General features: G+C 35.9%; 1 protein-coding gene across 5 annotated transcripts in view; it reads right to left on the reverse strand.

Annotated features, from left to right (window-relative positions):
* ZNF385D (zinc finger protein 385D) overlaps nucleotides 1–13,235 on the reverse strand; it is a 417,872-nt gene that overhangs the window by 360,439 nt on the left and 44,198 nt on the right. Inside the window, exon 1 of one of the 5 annotated variants that reach the window (XM_064704625.1) lies at nucleotides 7,248–7,291. The exons of the other annotated variants lie outside the window; for them this stretch is intronic. The gene's annotated coding sequence lies outside the window, so the exon portion shown is untranslated. Of the gene's footprint in view, nucleotides 1–7,247; nucleotides 7,292–13,235 lie in introns of those variants that run through there. 5 annotated transcript variants of the gene reach the window in all.

Below are 13,235 nucleotides of genomic sequence, written 5' to 3' on the forward strand. Positions count from 1 at the left end.
ACTAGAACATCGGTTTGCAGCTAAATAAAATTACTACACGAAATCTATAATTCATTTTCTGCTACAAAGCCTTCAGTATATTTGTTCCTTTTTTATCAAAATATATGATGCTTCACAGGTACTTAGGTTCTCAGCTTGCAAGCATTATATTAGAATATGCTAAGTATTGCAATTTTCTCATTAGAAGAATGTTAATGACCAGTGTCACTCTCCATTTCTATGCAAGCTGCAATTGTAGAATACCTGAGGCTGAAAGGGACCCATCACAATCATGAAGTCTAACTCCTTGATCCTCACAGGACTACCTAAAACTAAACCACATGAGCACCATATGCTTGAGCTCTGACAGGTTTGAAGGCATGACCACTTCCCTGGGGGCTCCATTCCAGTGATCTCTGGGTGAAGGGCTTTTACCTAATGTGCAACGTGAACCTGCCTCAGCACTGCTTCATTCCCTTTCCTCTTATCCTAAAAAAAATATTAGTAACCATACAGCTTTTGAGTATCTTCAACTGAAAGAATGAGTGAAGAAAAAAAGGGAAAATTACTTATGAATTCCATGAGGTCTAAAAGTCTAAACATTATACATAAAGATACAAGAAAAAATATTGTCTTTTGAATTTGGATCAGTTGGAGGCTTCTGGGGGTTTTTTATTTAAAAAAGAAAAAAGAAAATCCCATCAGCATGGTGAGATGCAAATGCCCCAAGGTATTCAAGATATTTGTGCACAAATGTCCCAAGGCACGCAAGAGATTTGCCCAATACCTTGTCCATGATACACTGTTCTAATATTATGTTAGTGCAAAAATAAACCAACTAAATTCTAACAAGGTGCAATTAATATATCCAAGAACCAGGCTTGGTCTTTGAAGGATTAATCTATGTAATTATTTCTGCACATTTCTTCTTCTTCAGCCTGGGCAGGTGTGGGGAGAAGTACAGCAACATGGCCATAACATCAGATTGCAAGAACATAACATGCTAGGCATTTAGTCTTCCTCTGGTCAACAACTCAGGATTTCTATCTTAAAACATATAAATATCGGGAGATATTCTGTATGCAAACATTCTCAAAATACACACATATTGGCAAGTTAGGAGAGTAATTTGAAAAATTTTCTTGTGCTGAGAACAAGGTATTTTTGTGATAAACTGCTATAGTTCAGAATGTAATCAATGGAAACATCTAAATGTAAGTCTAGTAAATAAAAGTGAATCATATCAAACCTTCTAAGATCATCAGGGAAAAAAATCATTAAAGTTTTATTTTAAATAAAGTCTCAAAAACCTGCTGCCTAGAGATTTATTTGAATTGAGTGAATTCCCAGTAGATTGTTTTGCTGAAAAAATCTGCACATTCAGAAGAATACCTGAAAGTAAGCTTATAATGGTAAAGAGAATGATGCATTGCAAAATAAAAGTAATTTCCTTTTCCATTCATTGTTAATGAAAAATATATAGCTGTATTTGAAAGTGCATCCTTGCTAAATCAATTACATCCCTCTTCACTTGCACGCCACTTGAGTGATACAAGCAATAAAGCACATCTCTAAGCACAATACTGACTTAGAGAACAAACTGAAGAGCCAACTGTATTATCCCACAACTGCAACCATTCCAGACCAACTGAATAGCACTTACTCTCTTTATCCTAAAAGGTGTCACGGGAGTGTGGGCAAGATAAAAAAGATCTGGTTTATTTTAGCATCTTCACTGTTATTTGTCTAACCAACACAACCACTTACCCAATTTTGTTGAATTTTCAAGGCAATTTTGAAATCCCCTTCATGCCTGACCAGAAAGCTGTATCCAATTCTCCTCTCCACGTGCCACTGCCAAATGTGGTCATGCAGCAGCCACAAATTACCATTCTGAGGGAAAAGCAACACCACCAGAACGGAAGAACAGGAACAGATAAATATTACTCTCACACACAACACAACCTCATGCTTCATTTACCTTATTTTAAGAATAAAGCCACATAAATTGATGCAGTTTTCAATTTGGCCCTTCCCTTCCTCTTCCTAATTCTATTTCAAATAATCATTAATTCAAAGATTCAGAATGACTGTGGCATTCTTCAGTGGTCAACAATCACAAAGCTGGCATGGAGCAGAACCAGCACAGCTGCTTCAAAGGCACCTCCACGGATCAGTCTCCTTTAAAATATGTCTCTCTCTATCTCCGTCAACATTGGCCAACAAAGAAGTCCAATTCTTGCAAAACAATACTCACTCCCTTCATAATCAGACACCATTCAGGTAACTAAAAGAACAACAAAAATTAAAAACAAAACCATAGGCACTCAACACTATTACTTCACAGCACTGCATTTGAACTCATAGTACAGGGATCATGCAGAGGACAAGATGTGAAGAAAAGGAGCTTATATACATAAAATTTATGGTTTAACCTGTACAAGTGTTTCTGTGTCACAAATTTCCTTCTGTTGTCTAAGGCATGTAAAGTTCATAATAAACAAAGGAATTTTCTAAGGTAGCTAGTATTACCCAGATTTCAGAAAGGATAGTACAAATATCTTTTTTAAAGAACTTTTAAAGAATTCTTTTTAATTTCACTGTATGGATATCTGCTTCCCCAGTACTCAGTTGAAAGTTTTAGTCAGTAGAAGATTCAGGTCTACAATATGAGCTGGAGGACAACTCAGCACATAAATATAGATAACCTTCATGAACACTATTAATCTGGTTTGTCAATTTTTACTAAGTAATGTACAGAAATCTATCAAAAATTTAAATGCCTGATAAAAGGCTTTACACCCACTTAAGCCTCTCACTCCCCATATCAGCTGCTACTTGGTAATAGCTCAGAAACACATTAAAAGGTTCAATCATACAAACAGGAATGTTATTTCTGAAACTTTCAGCAGAGGCATTTTGGGCTTTCATTTCCCTCTATCAAAACCAGCCAATATCATTCTTGTATAAATACATTAAATGGAAAATATGAAAATTTAAAACCAAAATTTACTGAATATCCAATATTTGTCTGACACAATTGTAAAAATCTCAATCATATTCCTGCTACTCACTTCCACAGGAACTTCAGGGTAAACAAATCTTCAGAGCCACAGTAAGTACAAATGACATAAGGTACAAAGAGGAGAAATAAAAAAAATTCATGCAACCTTTAATATAATGGAAAAAATGAATTTTACATTTGTCAAGAAGAAATGTGAAAGAACTAAATAATTTTCTTTTCCACTCTTGTCCGATAAGCAGAATCTTAATTATGTATCTCTGGAGTAATCAATGTCACCTGGAATTTACAGAACCTGTGATAAAAATTGCCAAACAAGAATTTGATGAAAGATAAAATCAAGAAATTGGGGAAAATATGGGCTTAGAAATACTGCATTAATGTTGACCTATTTAGAGATAACTTGAATAATACAAATTCAAGGCTTCCCTGAAGAAAGATGCTATGAGTAGATCAGGTAGCTATCTTTCCTGATTCTATCCACTGTACATCAGAACTTGTTCATATCTGTGAAAATAAAAACATACACTGCAACCCCAAATGAGCCAAAAAACAGGAAATTCCAGCAGAAGGCAGTAGGCAGCATTGATTTTCCAGAAACCTCCTTCTCTACACTGTGGGACAGGCCATGCACTCAGGCCTCAGGAAGCCCTGTGGGCCCTCATCCTCACACAGGGATTCATGGACAAGACCCCTTCCTATGCCAGATCTCCTCTGAGCGAGGTGACAGCCCCAGCAGCCTCCTCAGTTTCTGTCTTTGCAAGCCATAGATCTGTGCCATTATATCCTGAAGAAATCTTTTCTGACATGTGCCTTTCCAAATACCAGCTCCTCATGATTAAAAGGAGGCAAAATCATGAATTATGCACATTAGACATACCAAAATATATGCGACTCTCAATAGATCTAACTAAACAAGAGCTGTCAGGTAAGAGTTCTGATGAAGTTAATGCAGATGGAAATGTGATTACTACAAGATCACTTTTCTATATCCTAAGTTAACAACAACTAATCATAAAAAAAAATCTGAAGATAAATTTCTGGAAATTAGAAGTCCTACTTTATGCTAAACCTGAAATCTAAAGACAATTTTCATACATGATTTGCAAATGAGATCCTCCTTTTATTTGAATTAGTTATTTCATCATAATCTTACTAATTTTACAAAGGTACAATGAGGACAAAAAATTATATTTACCTCTGAACTGAGCACCTTCTTGCAAAGCTGGCATAAAACCATATTCAGACCCATCTTTTGCTATAAGTCCAACCATAATACACTTGGAATATGGTATAAGAGCTCATTATTGCTGTGATTATAGGCTTAAAAATTATATTTACTTCTGATTTCAGTACCAAAAAACCTCAAAATATTTATTTGCTACAATCAGCTCTTCTATTCATAGTCAATAAGACGAATATCCAAATCAGTTCCATTACATTTTTGACATATTTAAAATTTCATTACCTGAGAATGCCTATTTATTTTCAATGAACTTGTGTCATACATAACGAATTTGACTCATGTGGAAATCTACCTTATGAAAACAGGAGGTGAAAAGGGTATTTAACTTTTAGCTGCTTCGTGCTACTGCAGTAGATGGACATGTTTGCAGAGCTACTCCGTGGGATTTGCTACAGCTTGCAAAAGGGGATTACCCAACTGCTCTTTCCAATTTATGTGAAAAACACTCAGTTGCACACCAATGTCCATCAGCATGATAAACCCTTGTCTCTGGCACATAGGAGGCCAATTCCTGATTGAAACTGACACAGAGAACTACTTTAATCAACTAATAATCACACAACATTACCTCCAGGAAAATCCCTCTAGCTCCAGTATTTAGATTAAGTGTCAAGGCTCAATCTGAACTTCGTATGAGGGAGGCAGCTTCTCTTAAAACAAATCTCTGTTAAGTTGATAAGAGTTAATGTATCTGGCAGCTCCTCAGCAGATGGCAGGTTTAGGTGCAGAATGCTGATGACACTGGAGCTCTGTGCTACCAACAGAAATCATTAAGGTGAAAGGACTTTCAAATAAGTCTCTTCTGTAAATTATTAAAAGAAAATCACTCTGAGGATAAAATGTTGTAGCTCAACAATCAACTTACTTGGAGGACACTTGGTGAAGCACCTTTTGTTTGTTTTTGACATATGCGAAATACCTAATTCACCTATGCATTAGATTATTTTTCATCAATCTATGCACACAGATAGCTCCAAATACACACTGTGAAACAAGAAGCAAGGTTGGATATTAGGGAAAAAAGTTTTTTATTGGAAAAGTCACAAAGTACTGGAAGTGACAAAGTACTCTACCTCTAGGGAAGTAGAGCCACCATCCCTGGTGTGTTTAAAAAAGACTGGATGTGGCACTCAGTGCCATGGTTTAGTTGAGGTGCTGGACTCAATGATCTCGAAGGTATCTTCCAATCTAGTGATTCTGTGATATGGTTTTTGCTAGATCTCAGGCAGGCTGAATACCACACCAATTAGCAAAACATATGATTACTTTAGTAAACTTTCACTTCAAGTACATAAATACAAGCTTACAGCATCTATAGATATTAAAAAATGAAAAGGAAAAAGAACAGCAAAATTTTCCTTGTTTAAAGGAAAAATAATTAACTCTTTGCTTGCTTATCTGCAAAGAAGTCCGTGGAGATGCCACCCTAATGGGGAAGAGAAGCCTAAATACGGCAGGGTGTGGGGCTAAACTATACATTTGACACCAGGCTCGTGGGTATCCACTGTAATAACTCCTCTGTCGACATCTTCTGACTGGCTGACAATCCTGCCCTTTGCCACTGGCTAAAGTACTTGCTAATAATGCCACTAAAGAATTTTTTTTCTTGTTGCACCTGACCTTAAAGTAGCATTCTTATTACAGAGCCACACTTTGTCATTCGCCACTTCGAAGAATGCTTATTTATGAAATACAGCAAGCAAAGCTTCCAAGAGTGATAATAAACCACCTTTCTTAAACTTGGTACATTTTTTTGCTTTATTTTTCACAAGTTAGTAAAAGCACATATGCTTACACATAAACAAAAGAAGCTGCTGTTCCTGCAGTCACTCGCTTTGTTCTGATTAAATTAAATTTCCAATGAGTTCACATTGCTCTGAAAATAAGTTTTGGGTATGCCAATACCTATCTGCCCCAATCTGTTGTTTCGTCTCAAGCAAGCTACAGACTTAAACTCTTATTCCAAAAATTTTATCATGACTCTGGCTGAAAAGATTTCCAATAGAGCTTTTCTCAGGAAAAGATTCATACCTCCTGCCAACACAGATAATCTGGCGTAACTGTTCATTTAGATTCAACTAAATTAAATCTAGAGCATTTGCATGTTGTGTTAATTGATCTCACCTAGGAAAATAATGTCACTGTGCCAGCAGAAATCCCATTACTGGAACATGTTGCAACAACCTAACACTGTGGAGCTGCAGAGATATTTTATAATGTCAAGTCAAAACATGCTCTGGCAGTAAAAAACCCCAAAAATTCAGCTTGGCCTGCATTAAAGTCTGATGACTGACCTTCCCTTGGCCTAAACTTCTGCACAATTTCAGTCCCTTACGCTGTCCTCATTTGAGCTAAAATCATGTTTGAGGAAAGAGATATTTCTGGATATTCCCACTGTATTTATTTCACTGACATTAAACTACTGCTGAGGAAATTATACCATGATTACAAACTTAGTAAAATTCAAAGCCGTATCTAAGAAAGGCAGTGATTCAACCAGAGAAGCAATATTCTGTCTTTAACAAGCCACAAGGGCTTACTGAAGGTAACAGAAAACAGTACAGCTCACATGAGAAAAGGAACAAGTTATGAGCATTGTGGGAATCATTATTCCAAATTTACTCACTCCATGTGCGTAAATTTCAGTAATAATGTCACGTTAATGTAGTTATTCAAATTTAACACACTCACGTTCATTAAAGAAAAAAAAGTCACCACAATGATAAACCAGTCTTTGAGTTACACCCCGAGTAAGTAAATGTCAAGCAGCAGGAGAAATTTAAGTTACACAATATCACAGATGTGCTCCATAAGCAATTTTTTATTTTGCTTTGTACCATGAAAAAAGCCTCTTGGGAAGGAACCAGTCAGTCCTTTTTATAGCAGAGATGATTTCTATATGCATAGCTCAAGGCACTCAGTAGGAACCTATAAATAACTAAAACACAAAACAGGACCCACTGTCAATTTTTATCTTAAAATATAACTAAATACCTTTACTTTTTAAAAACTTGCAATGCTGTTCCTGTAGATAAACTTCTTCAATAAATCATGCGGGATCCAAATACTTGGGCAAAGTACAGAACACTTCCACGTCCTTTTATTATCGCTGGAAGGTGACTGGGAGATTGTGTCTTGTGAACAATCTGCTGGGTTGCCTCTTAAACAGTCCTTGCAGCAGAGCTTGGCAAAGAGAATGGTTTCAACAATGCCATGAGTTCTGTTACTCACACCTGGACATTAGCAACATCGTCAAATTTATTTTTGGAGCATCCCCCTTAAAAAACCTCTTTGAGATCTTTAGGGTTTCCTTGCTAAATGTCTCTATGACTTCGCTGGAGGAAACAGAGCCTTTCTTTTTCCCAGTAATAATGTAAGTGCTATTGAAGAGATTTCTTTATATATAGCGACAGGGCATGCCAGAAAAAAGGGAAGAAAAATGGCGCTATTAAACTCCTTCACCAAGTGTTACTTAAAAGCAGGGATTATAAAAATTGGATATATGGGACCACTTGTGTTCTTAAAAAATACTCTTTATAATGTATTTTCTTTGCAGTATTACAACATTTATAGTTTTTACTTTAAAATATATATATTCAGAAAATTAAACCACAAAACCTTTAAAAAATGCCATAAAGCTCAAAACACATTTCTGCATATTTTCATATGAGTAGCAAGAATTTTATCACTGTTACAAATGCAGAATTTGGGAAACCATTTTCCTATCCCAGCATACTACTTTAAACTGAACTACAGTGAATAAAACCTTTATGTATCTTTAGATATGTATATACAGAAATACTTCAGTAAGCATTATTTTAAAATAAAATATTTTTTAAAATAACTTTCTTCTACCTGCTAATCTGCTGGTAGACCCCAAGTGCAAGAGATAACCCAAGTCCACTGAGGATGTCTACAAGAACAAAAGTCAATTGGAGGGATGGAAGAGTTTCAAAATGGAACAAGTATATGGCTTGAATGCCTAGAATATCCTCAGACTCCGACAGTTTGAGGAGTGTAAAGACTGGAGCACTGAGGTTTCCTTTGGAGACTGTTTTCTTCATTTTTGGGGGGAAGGAGGTGGGCTTTGTTTTTATTTTAAAATAGTGCTTCAAAGATTTCTTTTCTTTTAAAATTTCCAACCTTAACTTACATCCATGTCAACTTTTATTTGGAGCTTCCTGCAGCAAATTCGGTTTATGCCCTAAACTCTTGTTCTTTTCTAGGATGAGACAGTGAACATTTCTTCCCTATTAATTTTATCCATACCACTTATGATTTTATAGAGTTCTAAAATAAGCTCCCTTTTTCAGGATATAAAGAGTTCCAGCAAATTTAGACCCTCCTTGGACAGAAGTCATTGCTTACCCTTGATCATACTTGCTTCTCTTTATAGAGCCCACTCCAACTCTACTTCATGTTTTTTGAGAGATGGAGATTAGATTCAAATACTGAACACACAAGCACACCCTGGAATCATTCAGTGCCACCATGATGCTCTGCTTTCTACTTCTCCTTAAAAATTCCTAACCTTGTGTCGGGCTTTTCAGAAAACAGTGCTGGGCAGTCAGATCCTAAATGACAAGATACTTCGTAAGCTCTTGGGAATGAACCTTCTGGAGGAAAATTCAACAGCTTGTCACTTTCTTATGGAGTAGAGCAGGTCTAATACTGCCTCCTCTCATCCACATGAAAAATCTTGATTTCATTTGATAAATTTAAATTGTGATCTTCAAGACATACATTATTTCTTTTCATTGGCAGAGTTTCATGGAATAATGCAGTTAGTACACCTAAAGAATAGGTTTTGTACAAAGACACAAAGATAATACAAGAATATCCCAATGATATTTTCTTGGAAAGGGCAATGGTAAATGTCTCCATGAGAAAACAAAAACATTTTTCTGTAAAAATTCAAGGGAGCTGGGGGGCATTTGCAGACAGACACTCAAAAAATGCATACAGTTAAAATATACTGGGACAATGCATTGCAACATAAAGTATTTCTGACTCACATCCCAATGACACTAAATAAATATGCAATATCCTGGCAGCATGAATGCAAGAAGACTGAAAGGGTGCTGTCAGTATGCACTACTTCCATGCACTACTTGTGTCAGTGATATATAAATAATATATTACTGAAATACTAAAAATATTTCAGTGCAGCTTACTGTATCTGTGTATTCTCAACAGTTAAATTAGTATTATACAATGGGATGTTTTCAGGAGAAGAATGAAGAATTGAAAAATGGAATAAGGATGAAAGCAGAGCAAGGTTTTAACTGGAAGAGCACTTCAAAACAATGGGTAGGCAACCAAGGGACTCCAAGATGGTACCAGGCCTCACAGGAATCCAAAAGTGCTATGTTCCTATAGTCAATACAGACTCAGCTCTGATATGGACAGTCAAACAACACAATGAGAAATAGTCTAATTTTTCATCTGATTTAATATTTAACATTTTACTCAATGTAGCCCTGAAAAAGATTACAAAAATGGAGTGAGTAGGGGAAAAGGGAAAGTAGGTTACATTGTAACACCAAAAAAGAGGGAAAAGATAGCCGTATCGTTCTGTTAGCTGCCCAAACAAAAGGTAGGTCTCAAGATGAAAAGACCTGAATAGCAACCATGTAACTCATTTCAAAAACATTTCTCTGCTTTTTGATAGAATGTTAAAAATTATTAAAAGTCTAAAGACTGGAATTTTGAATTTTAGGTATAAACTTCTTAATTATTTATCATATTTATAAATTTCAGAAGTACTTCAATAATTTCAGAAGATATTTTAGATAAGAGAGAGAAAAAAAAAATTCTGGTATGTGAAAAATTCTGGCTGTGAAAAGGTATCACTGCTTATGTACATAAGCCAAAGAATTTTAGGAACTACTATTCTACAAAGAAAAAAATCAGAACAGCTGAAAAAATGAAAGCCAAAACTAAATAAAAGTTATTTCTCTTCTGAAAACCTGGGAAACCTCAAAAATCTTGTATGGACATTTGCAAGACTGGATTTACAAAACACAGGAAGGTATGGAATTTTACAATAAGATAGCAATAATAGTAATAATAATAAAAATTGAGCAGACAATTTTCAAGACAAGCAACCACAAGAGTACCTATATGGCTAAGCACATTTTATTGGGATATAAACTTGAATCTTAATCTCCTTACTCTCCAGAATGAGCCAAGAGTCAGAAGGTAGTGTAAACCAGAATTATAGTTCTCCCCATTTATCCCTCTTTATTGTGAGAGTATGTTTCTTCATAGATTAACTATTAAAAAAAAAATAAAGACACACCTATTGCTTCAAGTAAATGTCTGTTGGCTGAATTTCTAACTACAAATTGATATTTCAGAACGCTTGTCATTGTTTCCCCCTTAATTCTGTTCCATAACATTGAACATGAAGTAATGGACATCACCCCAAACATGTCATCAAAAAAAAAAAAGAAAAAGCAATTTGCTTTGCCTTATTTTATTAAAAAATATGTAGCCTGCAATTCTTATCTTCACACTAACTGCAGCTGTGACATAGTCCTTAGTTGCTCTTCATTTTCCCAGAATCATCTCTTTTTGCAGTCATATGTTTTTTTTTTCTCCATATGATGCATAAGGATATTCCATCTAGCACTGAGGGGAAAAAGAAATCATTGTTTTTCTCTACCACTCTTACTTAACATTCTCTAGTTTCTTTTCGTATTACATCCTGCACTTTTTTTTTTTTCTCTAGAGTTCTTTTTAATGAACTTGTATTTACTTACCTTCACTTCTTTCTACATAAGTTAATTTTTTGGGTTAAAGATCAAGGCACTTCAGGCTTTATTATTAACTGCAAAATTTTGCCAGGGAAATAAAATATATACTTACCCTAAAATAGCCATTTAAATAGCCTACATAATCAATTTGCCTAAAGCATAAATTAATTAGCAATGGTTTGTCACTTTCACCATGGTTGCTCACTAAATTTGGGATTTGCTGAGAACACAGAGTTCAAAAACATCAGGTTCGTCATCAGGCACATCAAATTCACTTGTTTTTTTAACTTTTATAAAACTTACAACTAATAATCTGACATTTAAGTTATTTGTATAAAAGCCGCAAATCAGAATAGAAGGGCAAAATTTATGAAATGCTGTTCATGAACAACATTACAGGTTAGACATGACACAGAGATCTAATTATGTGAATCTATACATGCCTATAAAAATAATTCACTTCTGCCAAAGTCTCTTAAAACAGCTAAATTGAAAATTTTAAGTACAGAAAAGAACACCATGGAGATGAAAAGGGAAACAGTGATAGTAGGTCTAGGTACTCATATATAAGCACAGAAGCAATTGGAAGTGCTGTCATAAAACTTAACTACAGAAGAGGAAAAAAAAACAAGCAAAAAAGAAACCCAAACACACCCTGAACATTTGCAAATGCCAGGAAAAGATTTTCCTACTCAAATGTCAGGAAAGTCAAAGCCCATTTAATAAAGTCAATCAAAATGAAATTTGGGGATAACTAAAGGCAGTTATTTAATGAAATTACTAAGAAATCTCAGGAAGAATCCCAAAGGCATCTTGATGAAATGTATTTAAAAATGACTGAAATCTCAGCTGCCCAGAGATGGTGTTGGAGCAGGAAACAGCTGAAGTATCAAAAGAGATTAAATCTTTACCACAATAACCTCTCTTAAAACCATAGTTTGAGAGCACTCACAGCCTTCATTTTTCAGGGTGACCTTGAACAGACAATAACACATTATTTGGGAAAATGGAAAAACTTTTACATTTCCAAGGAACAGCTGGAGAAGGTACTTTGGTAGACATCATCTATCACTTCCCATCTTCAGTCTCCAGTTTTCATCTGACTTCTAAAGTTACCCTCCTGCACCAATGTGCCCCAGGGCACCAATGTCCCCCAGGGGAGCACACCCAGCAATGGGCTGCAGGCAGGTACAAGAGATGCGTGGGAGCTGGGTGGCCATGGAAATGGGGGCAGCTCACTGCAAACCTCCAACAGCATCCCCAGCCTCTCCACAGGCTGGTATGGCTCTCCAGAGCCATGCACACACACTGCAGTGCCCAGGAAGAGAGAAGAGCCATTCAGTTTTCCCACAAGGACACAATTGGACAGGTCTGTTCTTGCATTTCCAAGTTCTTATTGTGACCAGAAGAGGGAACCACCCAGTCTGACCCTCGGTGTTACTCAGCTGAGAGAGCCCAGCTCAGCTGCAGCACTGTCAAGACCATCCTGTGGGCTGCCCTGGACACCTCTGAATCTCTTTAGCACAATCAAGCTGCACAGCCAGAAAATTACATTCCACAGGGAAAAAGCACTGTGGCAGGCCTATGCATTTTTTTCTCCATTTAGAACTAAGAGAACAACAGTAAATCTGCCATGCAATCATGATTATATTTTCACATAAGCACAGGCAAGAAAAGAGAGCAGACAAACACCTGAGGTAACAGAATTTTTCAATGCAGTTACCTGGAAATATGTTGTAATTTTTTCTGCTGAATTTATCAGTGATACAAATTCATATAGATATCACTAATTACTCTGACACCACCTAAAACCAAGCTGGGCAACTAGAACCTTGAAGAATTCATTTTCCTGTGGTAGGTTGAGAGATTTGCCATGCAGTTTAAGAATGCTGCTTAATGCCACTATTCTAAAACACCAATAACTAAATCTGGGTAGATTTCATAAGTGTCAAAAAGTTTTTTTAAAAATTAGCCTAAGAAGTAATTTTATTCCCCTCATCTTTTAGCACCAGTCTTCAAGTAAGAGCAGAAGAGAAATGCTGAATGGCAGAGGCATGCAAGAGGCATCAAAACTCACATTCCTAATTTCACTGCTATTTGTTTCTACTATTTTGCAGCATTTATAAAATAAACAAGGTCATTTATAACATTTTCAGTAACATCTCCTTTTTGAAATTCAACTCAACTCCAGTACTTCAACATTTTCCTAGCAGTCAAGCCACAGAATAAT

This window comes from Zonotrichia leucophrys, chromosome 2, assembly GCF_028769735.1.
Source record: "Zonotrichia leucophrys gambelii isolate GWCS_2022_RI chromosome 2, RI_Zleu_2.0, whole genome shotgun sequence".
NCBI classification, from domain to species: Eukaryota; Metazoa; Chordata; class Aves; order Passeriformes; family Passerellidae; genus Zonotrichia; species Zonotrichia leucophrys.